This window comes from Mus pahari, chromosome 2 (genome assembly GCF_900095145.1).
Source record: "Mus pahari chromosome 2, PAHARI_EIJ_v1.1, whole genome shotgun sequence".
Lineage (NCBI taxonomy): Eukaryota > Metazoa > Chordata > Mammalia > Rodentia > Muridae > Mus > Mus pahari.
Window position 1 is genome coordinate 138,520,361 of NC_034591.1, and position 12,085 is coordinate 138,532,445.

Below are 12,085 nucleotides of genomic sequence, written 5' to 3' on the forward strand. Positions count from 1 at the left end.
TGTGTGTGTGTGTGGGGGGGTTTAGAATATTTAAGATCTTCTTACACAAGTCCTGACACACAGGGTGATATCGTTGGCCATTGTCACTTTGACCCTCAGTACTTACTCATGTTTTCTCTGGCAGTTTGCACCCTCTTCCATCAGCATTTTCTCATGTCTCCCAATACCTGCACTACCAGGAACCATACCTAAACTTTGTCCCCATGGCTAGTGTGCCAGGTTCTATGGGTGCTGTGTGGCTCTAACGGGTGACTGATCCTGGACTGGGTGAACTACATTAACAGCAAGTTTAAGGAGACATTACCTTCTCCTAATTCTTCCAGTGATTCTTGTTGTCCCACCTTGGTGCCTGCTGCATTAGGAACAGCCTTTCCCCTGTGAATGGATGTTGAGGAGACCAATATGTCCCATGGGAACCTTTACGCTATTTAACATGCCAGAAGCCTTTTAAACTTCTTATCATGGATATTTTGAAACAGAAATTGACTGAATGGTATCAATACTCATAAAACTACCCCATCTATATTTAATGGTTGTTAACATTTTGATAATTCGTTTATGTATATACATATGTGTGAACAGATATGTTCATTTGATAGGACATTTGAGAGTTAGTTTACTACATAACAGTTCAGTCAAGATATCAGTGCCAAATACAATTATCACTCTTAGAAAACTTGACTTTTTTCTGAAATTATGTGTGATTTTGTCCATATTTCCTTAGTTGTCTCCAAATGTTTCTTTGGCTGTCCTAGTATGCTATGACCAAAAGTATATTATTTATTACTTAAAGTTGATCTCAAATTCATTCCATGCCTCCACAAGACTGTACTCAGTTCAGACTCAAGCCAAAAGCCCAGTAGGTTCCAAGGATGCCTTTACTTCTAATCAACTCTGCAGAGTTTGAGAATTCCATGATACCTAAGGATGTATAAGTTGCTACAATGACTCACTGAACTAGTGATTATGCTCTACGAGGATTACAGTTTTATTATACCAAAATATACAAATCAGAACTAAAGGGAGAGACATATAGGGTGAGGTCTAGGAGGGTACCCAAAATAGGAAACTTCCATTGAGCTCATGTATGCATTTCCTAGAATGTTAACGAGTGACAATATACAGAATAGGCCCACCAGGGGGCTCTCATCTGAGCTCTGATGCTCACAGATTCATAGGGTTTCATCATATAGGCATGAGTAGCTGACTGATCATGAGAGTGAACTCAGTTTTCAGCATCACTTCACTTCCAGTGTGGACATCTCATGTTGCAAAGGCACAACATTTTAAATTTTTTTTTTTTTTGGTTTTTAGAGACAGGGTTTCTCTGTATAGCTCTGGCTGTCCTGGAACTCACTCTGTAGACCAGGCTGGCCTCGAACTCAGAAATCCGCCTGCCTCTGCCTCCCGAGTGCTGGGATCAAAGGCGTGCGCCACCACGCCCGGCTAAGGCACAACATTTTAAACACACGGTCAGTTTTTCTGAAGTGGTGAGCTCCTAACATGAATCACTGTGTTAGCATGCATTATTAGATAACTGAGAGGCAAAAAGCTTCATGGTCTACCATGATAAAACAGACTTCCCAATAGCTCCAGGAATCCTAAAGAATTATAGAGGCAACCTCCCATGACCTGGCTAAAAGTCCAGAGAGAATCTTTGACAGCCCAGATGTCATATGATAAAAATGCAGCAGTAAGCGAACAGGGAAATGTGCACCATCACCTTCACAGGAACTCCCAGAGTGCTTCAGAATAGAGCCCACGGTGCACATGACAAGCATCCTACACTTAACCCATATAATACTGGTTTCCTTTAATATCAGAAAGAAATATAGGACAAGCTTCATTATTTTATGCTTGTGTTGAAATGGTTCCTCTGTGTCTGCTCATGGTATTAATATTCCATTTTGAAATCCAATAACAAGATAGCTATTGAGTACATAAAGGGATTCGGTGTGGTTGCTATGATGTCTTCCCAGGCTTATGTGTTTCCTGTAAAAGACTAATGCTTCAATGCTTTTGACACATATTCCTTTATATAAAGTATGTTTTCACCCCCAACTGACATGTGTGTCCAAGTGACTTTTATTGGTCCATAGAATGAGAATGAATCTGACTTCTTTAAAATTAGGAGGCTAAGGTATGTTCAGCTTCCAAGGAGCTGTGGTTATCTATGATCCTGGGGACAAAAATGATAATTATAAAAAGAAGCTGATCAGAATTACCCATAGCCAGGCCCTTAGGATACACAAATGAGAAATGTTTGTTATTACAAGCCACTTGGATACTGGAATTGGTTGTGTCTTAGTCTAGTGTATGTGAGATATGGTAGCTTTAGACATATATTTTGCTATGGGGGAAATTTGGAAATATCATCCTGAGTAAGGTAACCTATTACTGAAAGAACATGCATGCTATGTACTCATTTATATGTGGCTAATAGTAATAAAATGTAGATGTCACGCTATACCCCAAGGATGCAAAGAAACTAAACAAGAAGGAAGGCCCAAGAGAGGAAGCTTGAATTTCACTTAGAAGGGGAAATAAAGTAGTCATAAGAGGCAGATGGATAGACAGAACTGGGGTAGGGGAGGAATGGGGAGGAGAATGGGGAATTCAGGATCAGGTGTGGGGAAGGACAGGTGAGATGGCCATATGGCCATAGGAATGAATGGAATTCTGCAATGGATGGGGGTGGGGAGGTGGGAGGGCATCTCCAGGGTGAGACAGAGACTTGCAATAAGGGAAGTGCTCAAGATCAATGGGGGTGACCTTAGCTGTGACTCACTGTACTGGAGACATGGAACTTGAAGATGGCACTTCCTGTAGCCAAGCAGGAACCCCAGTGGAGCTGAAGAGACACCAACCCACCCACAAAACTTTCAACCCAAAATTGATACTGTTTACAAGAAATACAGGCAGGGGGGATGGAGCAGACAATGAGGGAATGGCCAATCAATAACCAGTGTGACTTGAGACTCATCTCATGAGCAAACACCAATCCATAACACTATTAGTGATATTCTGCTATGCTTGCAGACAGGGGCATGTTGTCCTCTGAGAGCTCCACCCAGCAACTGACTCAGATACAGGCACCCACAGCATGGTGAGGAAAGTACCCATATGTGGCCACTTCTTGTGGTGACTCAGAACCCCAAATAGTTGAGGAGAGGCTCCTCATGGAGGCCCAGTTAGCACAAAACCCCAGCATAGTGGGATGGAATGTGGGCTGAAGTGTGATTGGCATCTGACTGCTTCTGGCAGAGGAATAGTCCGTTTGATTGGTGTGACTTGTATGTAGTTAAATGATATTTTAGTTTGCACTGCATTGCTATAAGGAGAAACTATCCAATGGCAACCCTTATAAAGGAAAACAGTTAATTGAGTCTGGTTTACAGTTTCAGAGGTTTAGTCTGTTATTGTCATGGTGGGAAACATGGCAGAGAATAAACAGACAAGGAGCTAGGAAAGAACTGAGAGTTCTACATCTTGATCTGAAGGCAGCAGAAGGAGACCATGTACCATACTGGGCATAGCTTGACCATAGAAGCCCTCAAAGCCTGCCCCCATAATGATACATTTCCTTCAATAAGGCCACAACTACTCCAACAAGGCCACACCTCCTTTTTTGAATTAAATAAATTTTATTAATTTTTATTGTATATAAAACATTATTCTCTTTTTTCCACTTTTTTATTATTATTTTCTTTATTTACATTTCAAATGCTATCCCGAAAGTTTCCTATACCCCTCCCCCCCACCTCTGCTCCCCTACCCACCCACTCCCACTACTTGGCCCAGGCCTTGCCTTGTGCTGGGTCATATAAAGTTTGGAAGACCAAGGGGCCTCTATTCCCAGTGATGGCCGATTAGGCCATCTTCTGCTACATATGCAGCTAGAGACACAAGCTCAGGGGGTACTGGTTAGTTCATATTGTTGTTCCACCTACAGGGTTGCAGCCCCCTTCAGTTCCTTGGGTACTTTCTCTAGCTCCTCCATTGGGGACCCTGTGTTCCATCCAATAGCTGGCTGTGAGCATCCACTTCAGTGTTTGCCAGGCACTGGCATAGCCTCACAAGAGGCCGCAATATCAGGGTCCCTTCAGCAGAATCTTGCTGGCATGAGCATTAGTATCTAGGTTTGGTGGCTGATGATGGGATGGACTCCCGAATGGGTTAGTCTCTGGATAGTCCATCCTTTCATCTTAGCTCTAAATTTTGTCTCTGTACCTATATCCTTTCATGAGTATTTTGTTCCTTATTCTAAGGAGGAATGAAGTATCCACACAATGGATCTTTCTAGGTTTTCTTGTGTTTTGCATAATGTATCTTGGGTATTCTAAGTTTCTGGGCTAATATCCGCTTATCAGTGAGTGCATATCTAGTGACTTCTTTTGTGATTGGGTTACCTCACTAAGGATGATATCCTCCAGATACACTCATTTGCCCAAGAATTTCATCAATTCATTGTTTTTAATAGCTGAGTAGTACTCCATTGTGTAAATGTACCACAGTTTCTGTATCCATTCCTCTATTGAGGGACATCTGGGTTCTTTCCAGCTTCTGGCTATTATAAATAGGGCTGCTATGAACATAGTGGAGCATGTGTCCTTATTACCAGTTGGAAGATCTTCTGGGTATATGCCCAGAAGAGGTTTTGCTGGGTCCTCCGGTAGTACTATGTCCAATTTTCTGAGGAACCACCAGACTGATTTCCAGAGTGGTTGTACAAGCTTGCAATCCCACCAGCAATGGAGGAGTGTTCCTATTTCTCCACAACCTCGCCAGCATCTGCTGTCACCTGAATTTTTAATCTTAGCCATTCTGACTGGAGTGAGATGGATTCTCAGGGTTGTTTTGATTTGCATTTCCCTGATGGCTAAGGATGTTGAACATTTTTTCAGGTGTTTCTCAGCCATTTGATATTCCTCAGTTGAGAATTCTTTATTTAGCTCTGTACCCCATTTTTTAATGGTTTTTTTTTTATGAGTTTTTGGAGTCCAGCTTCTTGAGCTCTTTGTATATATTGGATATTAGTCCTCTATCAGAATTAGGATTGGTAAAAATCCTTTCCCAATCTGTTGGTGAAGGCCACACCTCCTAATATTGTTATTCCTGATGTGCCAAGCAATCAAACACTTGAGTCTCTAGGGGTGATTTCTATTCAAACCACCACAATTCACTCCCTGACCTATAGGCTTCTATCCATAACATAATGCAAAAAATGCATTCAGTCCAACTTCAAAAGTCTCCATAGTCTACAATTGTCTCAAACTTGTTTAAAAGTCCAAAGTTCAAATTCTCTTTAGAAGTTTATACAATCTCTTAATTGCAATTCTCTGTGAAGTTAAAATAGAACAGCAGATCATATTCTCTGAACATATATTGGCACAGCAGATGTTGGGGAGGATGTAGAGAAAGAGGAACACTCCTCCATTGCTGGTGGGACTGCAAGCTAGTAAAACCACTTTGGAAATTATCTGGCGATTCTTGAGTAAATTGGGAATACTTCACCTTAAAACCCAGCTATACTGCTCCTGGGCATATAAGATACTCCAAAAGATACTCCATCATATAACAAGGATACCTGCTCCACTATGCTCATAGCAGCCTTATTTATAATGGGCAGAAACTGGAAAGAACCCAGATGCCCCTCAACAGAGGAATGGATACAGAAAATATGGTACACTTACACAATGAAGTACTACACAGAGTTAAAAACAATGACTTCATAAAATTCTTAGGCAAATGGATGGAACTAGAAAATATCATCCTGAGTGAGGTAACCCAGATAAAAAAGAACACACATGGTATGTACTCACTAATAAGTGGATACTAGCCCCAAAGCTCACAATTCATATGACACAACCTACAGACCATATGGAATGAAGGAAGGAAGACCAGGTGGTGGATGCTTCAGTCCTGCACTGAGAAGGAAACAGGACGATTGTGGGAGGTGGAAGGAGAGAAGGGCAAGGGAGGGAGAGAAGAGGAGGAAGAGGGAAAAGAGAAGGAGGAGGAGGAGGAAATAAGGGTGGGAGTATCAGAAACTGGAGGAGATATGAGAGGTGTACATAGGGTCAGGAAATCGAACAAAAACAGGTAGCAGGAAGAATGATGAACTGGGGATAGCCCCGGGAGGGTTCCAGACACTAGAGAAATGAGAGGTTCCCAGGACCCAATGGGATTGACTTTAGCCATAATGAGCAAAAAACGGGGAGTAGGACCGGTAGAGACTACCTCTAGTAGATAGGCATGGCCCCTGGTTGAGGGATGGGGTCACCCATCTATCTTAAAGTTTTTTTAACCTAGGAATGTTCCTGTCCAAAAAATGGGACAAAAAAATGGCACAGAGACTGAAGGAAGGGACAACTAGGAATAGCCCCATCTGCATGTCTGTAGACACCAAACTCAACACTGTTGCTGTGGTCAAGGGAAGATCACAGTCAGGAGCCAAGTGTGGCAGTTCCTGGGGAGGTCCGGCCAGCAACCGACCAATGCAGATGTGGATGCTTGGAACCAACCATCAGACTGAATTCAGGGAACCTGATGGGGAGAAGGACTGGAGGAGTGGAGGGGGATGGCAACCCCATTAAAAGAACAACATAGTTTGGCCTGACTACCCAGTTTTCCCAAAGTCTAGACCACCAACCAAAGAATGTACCTGGAGAGATCCATGGCTCTAGATACACATGTAGCAGAGGATAGCCTTACCCCACAGCAGTGAGAAAGAGGCCCTTGGTCCTGGGGAGGTTGGATGGCCCAGAGTAGGGGGAAGCTGGAGCGGTTGGGGTAGGAGAGTGTGGGTGGGTGGGGGAGCATTCTCATACAGGCAAAAGGGAGGGGTGAGGGCAGAAGTGAGGTGGGGCATTGGTGGAGGGAGTAACCAGGAAGTGGGATATCATTTGAGATATGAATGAACGGAATGATTAATAATAATAAAAAAGAAAGTTGGTTATTGTAAAAAAAAAAAAAAGAAAGATCTTGCTAGGTAGGGCAGTACACTGCATAATCCCAGCTCTAAGAGTTTAAGACAAGAGGACACTGAGCTAATAGTCTAGCCTGGGGTACCTAGTGAGAACTTGATTGAAAAAAAAGCCAAAAGGAAAGAAAAGGAAAGCCAAGCTAGGTATCACATCTCCATAATTCTATCACCCAGGAAGCTTAGGCAGGAGCACCATGAGTTCAAGGCTAGCTTGGCTTGCATAGCCAGACTGTCTTAACAAACCAAACCAAATACAACATAGCAAAATAAAACTATCATAGACCTTCCTTTGCCTTCTCATGTGGACAAGTATGGGCCAGGCACTCATGTTGGGTCTTGCTGTGCCCTTAGAAGTGCAAGGCTGTCAGGGGGTTTTATCACCTGAGACCTCACGAATGTGCAGGCTCAGAGCTCAGTCAGGGCCCAGGCTTTGCAAACCGTGAGGTGTCTCTTTGTATGACTAGTTTGGGGGCTGGCTGGAAGGACTGGGATAGAGATATCACCCTGCTAGTATGTGTATGGTGGACTGGCTATTCTTAAACAGCTAATGTCAGTGCAGGAGGAGACTAACTCAAGCAATCCTTGAGTTAGTGAAGCATGATTTTTGAGACCTTAGGCATTCTGATAGTTACTGAAGGTTCAAGATTTCCACTTATCTTATCACAAGACCTCTACAAGCTGGTATCCCTATAGGGCAAGGGCCAAAGAGGCATGGGAGGAACCTGGACAGTATATTGAAATTTGACCCCTGTGGGCATTCTGGCTGTAATCTATAATCTACTTCATCTGGGACTCAAGTCTTCTAGGCAGTCATCAGTGAGTTAAGGTATCCTATTGCTGTAGTGACAGTTCTGGAATTTTGAAATATAAGAATATGTTTTCATTTTAATCCCAGGTATGGGAATATGGGGATATGAAGCTACTTTAGACTGTTGGCAGTAGATGTCCATGTTTTATTTGCTCCATGCTCTAGCAGAGGAATGTTTTTGCCAGCTGTAGATAGTTTCTGTGATTATGTGGCATTTGGATTTCTGAGACCTTCTCAGAGGGTGTAGAAGTGCTAGGGCCTGTAGTGGTGGGGTTGGAGGTTGTGGATCATTCAGGGGGGTTGGTTGTGGTTTGTTAGTAGTCCTGCTCAAAGAAACAAAAAGACAGAAATTGGATTTAGGGATCTCTCTCCTTCTTTCTTATATAGTGATGGGGGTGAAATTGGGGTAATAAATGATGGGAAAAAGAAGAACCCACAAAGAAGAAAAGACCAGTTATATATTGCCTCTCTGCTGGTAAGACAGGAGAGGTGAAACAACCTTCAACATTTGGAAAAGGTGAAGAGGGCACCCAAGCATAATGTTGGCTTTATACTGGGTTGGAATTCAAAGACATAGAAGGTTGAAAAGAGGTTTGCTTGTGATGTACTACTTTGTGGGTTCTTCTTTTTTACCCACATTATCCCCAAGGTTTCACCTCCTATTCACTAGATAGGGAAGAAAGACGAGAGAGAGAGAGAGAGAGAGAGAGAGAGAGAGAGAGAGAGAGAGAGAGAGAGAGAGCTTTAGCTTTTGTTTCTTCTTTGAGAACTGGAGAGGAATTTGAATCCAGAAACATGGCTGCTCTGAAAGGACTCACCTCCAAAGACCTTCTAGGTCTATGTGACTTGACTGGAATGCAGATACACTATGGATTATAGTATTATCTGGCTGGCATACAGACATGCACTTAGTATACACCTTTGACCCCAAACAATAGAAGGAAGCAGTCATATTTGAAAGTGATGTCTAATTTTGGGGGGTGTGTGTGACAAAGTGGTGATGAATCAAAGATTTAACAGAATGCATCAGAGATAGGAAACATTCAGTTCTCATTAGAACAGGAGAGGAAAGAGAGACTGCTTAAGATCAATGCAGGTATAATTCCCCTTGCTCTACTTCACTGTTAAATATTTGCTGCTTCTTCCCTTTACCCTGACAACCATTGCAACTGTGGACCAGCCTTTAGTATAGCTGTCACCAATCCCTTCCAATATTGGGGTATAATTCTATTTAGAGTAGCCCAGTTATTTAGAATTTGTTTCACATAAGTTGAGTGCATCTCATATGACATCATGGCTTCCTTACATGTACCATTTGCATAGGATGTCATTCTATCTTGTTATAACCTTGTTATGTACCATTACTAGGAACTTGTATGACTTTTGGGAAAGCTGATGTTTGTCTCAAAACTCCAGGCTTCCTCTCCTCCAACTCTGTCAGCATAATTGGTTAGAGATTAACCCCCTCAAAATGGCCTGTTTCACCAGATTGTCCTCCTGCTTTTTGAGCTTATTTCTGACCCATCCACCTTCTAGCACAGTCTCTTTCCTCATTCTTCCTGTGGAAAATACCCATTCTCTTGCTCAGTCACTGGGCCTGAGTCTTTCATGTTCTCCCTTTTCAACGATCCTTGCTCTCTTGTGCTTCCACCTCCACCCACAGTTTTTCCAGTTGCACAGTCAACTTTACAATCCTTTCAGAAACAAAAGAATAGACTGACACCCTTGTTTCTACCCTCCCTTTCTAGTATTTCATGCCCCTTCATTTCTTGCCACAATTTTTTCCAACTCCTCAGTCTTTCAAACTTTTTTTGAAACAAAATATACAAAGATAGAAAAAACCCCAGAAAATCCTTCTGAGAGCAATGCTGGGGATATCCTAGCAGTAGCAGCTGCAACAAACTTTTTACTGGCTTCTTAAAACAAAGTACCCATCTCTCCCTTCATGGCATTTGAAAATCAAATTTCTCATTTTTATTTTTAATTTTTGAGCCCCAGATTGAGGCACCACATACTGCCTGTTTTTATTTTTTAAATTGTCTGCCTTTGCTACTTTGTGGATTCTTCTTTTCCCCATACTTTATCTATGCTCCCTCTCATTTCACCCCACTTTAACTAGATAGGAGAAAAAGGACAGATGGAAGAGAGAGAGAGAGAGAGAGAGAGAGAGAGAGAGAGAGAGAGAGAGAGATCCTTGAATCTAATTTCTTTCTTTCTTTTATTCTTTGAGCATGATTACTAATAAAACTACAACTCCCTGACTATTGGGGCTCTAGAATTTACATGCACTCTGAAAAGTTCCCAGAATTCCAAACATGACACAATAGTAGAAACTGGCAAAATCACACCACTACTAGAGCACAAGGTTAAACACAGGTGCTATGAAGAGTCCAAAGCAACCCTATACCCCCACATCTTGGATCTAAATTAAAACACATTATATTTCTGTGTTTTTTAGAAGAAACCAAAATTCCAAAATTCTCCCTACAAGTTTCCTTGCAGAGGGTAGACCAGGCATAGGCAAAGAATGTATATGGTGGAAAGCTCAGTATGGGATATTACTGTCTATTAAGGTAAGGAGAGTATTCTTGCCTGGTTGTGGGTGACCTGGAATTGGGTGTTAGCAGTCAAGTAGGATGAAGAGAGTGTCTATACAGAAGGCAGTGTTAGTGTGGGTTTCAGGGACTGGCAAGGAAAGGATGCTGTCTGTTTGGTGGGATACCTCTGTGTGGCCACTCAATACCTTTCAGGGCGATGAGTGCTTCTGTCCATCAAGGTGACCTTGTTGAAGTACTAAAGTCCCAAAGAGGCTGAATGAAGTCTCCTCAGAGATCAGCACGAGGAGTCAGAGCACAAGTCAGTCAAAGGAGGTTTTCCACAGCCCAGGTGTTAGAACTTCAGCAATGTGTCTGGTCCTGTGTGGGAATATTCAGCCTAATGGAGGAGGGCATCACTTCAGGGGACATAAGCTTGACCTGAAGTTTGGAGCCCATCCAGAAGGGACAGGCCTCTTAGTGAAGGGTGATCAATATTGTGGGAAGGAAATGAGTAGCATCCTAAAGATTGTCACTTGGCAGTTTGAGATAAAGATAATAAAAATAGGTTTGTTTTCATAAAGCAAATGTAGGTTAGAAATGCAGAAATCTGGGAAATAAAATGAAATCTGTGGCATTATATTAAAATGGGGATTATAGTGTGAACCCATGGTTTTCAGTATGGTTGGATACAAAAGCAAGAGAAAACCAATAAAAATAAACTGAGTGCATGTGTGTGTGTGTGTGTGTGTGTGTGTGTGTTTCTTATGCATTCACATGCTCTTTGCTTGTTATGTGTAAAGCATGGGAGTAGCTAGAGGAGATTCAAAGAAGGGAAGTATCTGGAGGAACTGAAGGTTGTGCTTGTGGCTATGAGCTGGAAGATGTCTGTGGGAGGGACTCAAATCATCCCCACTTTAGCAACTAATGTAAGTGTCCCCTCTTTTACACTGTGACCCATTTGATTTTCCAACAGTGCAGTGAACACTTAGCTCATGCTGAGGAGCATAGGGAGTAAGGGAAGAGAGGCACAAGGAGAGGCCAGAGTCCTCCTACAGCTACTCTCCAGAGCTGTTTTAGGAGCTCTGGATGTGACCAATATCAAAGTGAGTGGAGCGTCCCCATGCAGGTAGTTATGAACCTGTGGCAGGAGGCAGAGTGCTCAGAGGTTCAGCTTTAGAAGAAACAGGATGCGAGCTTTGCCTTCCCCACACTGGTGGCAGCTGAGAGAAAAGCGGGATCCCACTCAATGGTGAGGGACAATGGTCCTCGAGAATGTGATATCACAATTTGCTTCTTCAGTCAAAATCAATGTCATGCCTTAAGTGTTTGTTTGCCCATGTTGTCTGGTTATCCTTAAACCAGTTTGCATATAGAACTGCATGAATTTATGTTGCTGTGGCTTAGGATAGAGTTCTCTAATAGCATGGTTCCTCTTTTCTTCTTCTTGCTATTTCTTTCCTTCCCCCTTTGAGTTCCCACTTTGTAGTACTTGCATACCTCGCTGAGAGGGTTTGAGGGCTACAATTCTTATTTTCTTGTATTAAGAGGTTGCATTTCCCCTGTGTGACCTGAGTGATTCCGTGCTGTGGTTTCTTGTTCTCATGTGGTTTATCCTAGTGAGACATGCCTCTTCTTTCCTTCTTTCATACAATTGTGTGACATGACAACTTGTTGCTACAATTGGTTCTCACATACTACAGAGCCTTAGAGAGGGAATGAGTTGTGCTTTCTGAGGGAGGCAGGGCTTTTCTTGAA